Source organism: Mizuhopecten yessoensis, unplaced genomic scaffold (genome assembly GCF_002113885.1).
Source record: "Mizuhopecten yessoensis strain PY_sf001 unplaced genomic scaffold, ASM211388v2 scaffold10955, whole genome shotgun sequence".
Lineage (NCBI taxonomy): Eukaryota > Metazoa > Mollusca > Bivalvia > Pectinida > Pectinidae > Mizuhopecten > Mizuhopecten yessoensis.
The window spans coordinates 113,758-117,567 of NW_018408805.1; positions in this window are offsets into that span (position 1 = coordinate 113,758).

A 3,810-nucleotide genomic window follows, 5' to 3' on the forward strand; every position below is an offset into this window, starting at 1 on the left:
ACGTTGGTTTTAATCTGAATAGCATGAAAATTTATTTTTGCTTCAAATAGTATATATACATTCAGTTTTGTATGTACATATTCAATAATCTTAAAAACTATTTAAGACAAATTATTCTATTTACAGTTTCTCAAAATCAGATAATGCGATGCAAGTAGACAGCACTGAAACTCATAATGGCAACATTCCTCAATTCCAAGTCAATTGTTTGGACAAGATATACTATATTATGTGAAGTTCTTTTTACACAACCAATAACATTTTCTATGACGTTAAACAGTCGGAGTCCCAGATAAATACATCGGCAACCACAGACCATGCCACACAGAAAAAAAACATGTGACTGACTGGGATAACTCAAAGTTTTGGACAGAGAGAGCAATCTGTTCAAGCGGCAGATAAAGGAAGCCATCTGGATACGTCGCAGTGGGACAGTTCTAAATCGAAACGAGGGGGCTCAAAGACTCTCGCATATATATGACCAAGTGTCAACAAAGCTTAGATGAATTGAGTCATTTCGGTACATATATAACAGCTATTGTACATACGTTTCCAGCGTAGCCGAAATCGACATCGATTTTATGGACAACTCGTACACGTTTTACACCTTTGTGTGCATACGCTTCATTGGTCATTTGTCTGATGAAGGGGACAGTGTACATATCGTACTAGTCATCGAAACGTCACATAGAAAATGTTATTGGTTGTGTAAAAGAAACTTCTCATAATCCATACTTACCATACTGAAGAAAATGTTTAGAAATAAAGATATAATAAAATTTCTCATAAAATTGGCAATGTCAGTATATACAAATCTGATGATTAAATGACTGTCAAAAATAGAAAACATAAAATATCTTATTATCAACGAATTGTCTGTAGGTTAAATTGGGTTTGCATTTCCTGAACACTCATTTGCCAAGACGTGATCACGTGTGAGTCTGTAAGCGCCTTAGAGTAATTTTACAAATTATATAGGGCGCTATATAAATGCTGTATATTATTATTATTATTATTATTCATGAACTCGATGTTACTATTTTCAGACATAGCAGGTCAGTAATCTCTGTATGACGTCACTTCCATTGCAGCGTCACAATACTCTCTGACAAATGATGCACATATTTTTCAACGATTTTGTTATGGTCCATCTCTTTTAATAATAAAAGTATGCATGATTTCATATCTTACATAGGTTTTAAGAACTTTTATTCGGGGAATCTATGAACTTTAAAAGTAATAGTGACCTCGACATCGGTTAACATCACTTTCTCAGGTTCACATTACCATATATTCACCTGAACAAAAGTCCATAATTGATAAATAGTTGACGATTTACAAGTAACATGTACATTAGGGACATGCTGACCTTTATATAAATAAATATTACCAATCAGAATACCCAACATTGCATGATATATGAGAAAACCGGAAAACATCACTTGTTTTCGGAATCTGAAAGAAAATTTGTGAATTCCAACGTCATGTTTTAATAATTTTACCGACTGAATCAATTGATATCTCACTAAGCCCATCCGAGAACGCATTAAAATTACTTAAGAAATAGATGTTCAAAACACTAGAAAAAAAGTAGACCCATGCAATACAATATACCGATTAAAAAACAGTAACACTAGCTATAGGCTTCACTTTAAAATAAACACTTATCATTAGGTAGCTTCTAACCGTAGCGGTACATGCTTCAGTAATTTAATATATAATTCAGTGATGTAAAGATCCCTACCTGCAGTAAATCCACGTGTTCTTTTGTGTGTAAGTCTGAACATAGATAGGACTCTCAAACATCTGTGTCCGTCAGAGATAGGTCAAGTATCTGGAGTAATGCATATTCTGGTTTCAATCCGTAAGCTAATTCAGTGTACCGTATACCGACTACAGTATAAATTACACCTGGCGTTAAAAACGCTACAGGTAAGTCGTCAGTTCATACTACAGCTATGTTGTAACAGAGTGTTGATAACATCAAAGTACATTATAAACGTATATTATAAACACACCTGAAGCTACTGGGATGCAGGTGGACAGGTGTACTTCAAGGTAATTATGTTGAGTCCGGAGGCGTAAAACACGTGATCGGGATTGTTCATCACTCTCTCCTATTACCATAGATGTACGTATTACCTGGTACACATATTACATGTGTCGTGTTACACACGGGTACGCATATAACCTGTGTCGTGTTACACACGGGTACATATATTACCTGTGTCATCTTCTACCGGGTACACATATTACCTGTGTCGTTTTCTACACGGGTACACATATTACATGTGTCGTGTTCCACACGGGTACACATATTACATGTGGCGTGTTTTACACGGGTACGCATATTACCTGTGTCTTGTTACATACGGCTACACATATTACATGTGTCGTGTTCTAAACGGGTACACATATTTCCTGTGTCGTGTTCTACACGGGTATACATATTACCTGTGTCGTGTTCTCCTAGGGAACACATATTACATGTGTCGTGTTACACACGGGTACACATCTTACCTGTGTCGCGTTCTACACGGGTACACATATTACTTGTGTCGTGTTCCACACGGGTACACATATTACATGTGTCGTTGTACACATGGGTACGCATATAACCTGTGTCGGGTTACACACGGGTACATATATTACCTGAGTCATCTTCTACCGGGTACACATATTCCCTGTGTCGTGTTCTAAACGGGTACAAATATTACCTGTGTCGTGTTCTACACTGGTACACATATTACCTGTGTCGTGGTCTACACGGGAACACATATTACCTGTGTCGTGTTATAAACGGGTACACATATTACCTGCGTCGTGTTGTACACGGGTACACATATTACCTGTGTTGTGTTCTACACGGGTAAACATATTACATGTGTCGTGTTACACACGGGTACATATATTACCTGTGTCGTGTTCCACACGGGTACACATATTACCTTTGTCGTGTTCTACACGGGTACATATATTACCTGTGTCGTGTTCCACACGGGTACACATATTACATGTGGCGTGTTTTACACGGGTACGCATATTACCTGTGTCTTGTTACATACGGCTACACATATTACATGTATCGTGTTCTACACGGGTACACATAGTACCTGTGTCGTGTTCTACACGGTACACATATTACCTGTGTCGGGTTCTAAACGGGTACACATATTAAATGTGTCGTGTTCTAAACGGGTACACATATTTCCTGTGTCGTGTTCTACACGGGTACCCATATTACCTGTGTCGTGTTCTATACGGTACACATATTACCTGTGTCGTGGTCTACACGGGAACACATATTACCTGTGTCGTGTTATAAACGGGTACACATATTACCTGCGTCGTGTTCTAAACGGGTACACATATTTCCTGTGTCCTGTTCTACCCGGGTACACATATTAAATGTGTCGTGTTCTAAACGGGTACAAATATTACCTGTGTCGTGTTCTAAACGGGTACACATATTTCCTGTGTCCTGTTCTACCCGGGTACACATATTAAATGTGTCGTGTTCTAAACGGGTACACATATTTCCTGTGTCCTGTTCTACCCGGGTACACATATTAAATGTGTCGTGTTCTAAACGGGTACAAATATTACCTGTGTCGTGTTCTACACGGGTACACATATTACCTGTGTCGTGTTCTACACGGCTACACATATTACATGTGTCGTGTTCTACACGGGTACACATATTGCCTGTGTCGTGTTACATACATGTACACATATTACCTGTGTCGTGTTCTACACGGGTACACATATTACCTGTGTCGTGTTCTACACGGGTACACATATTACCTGTGT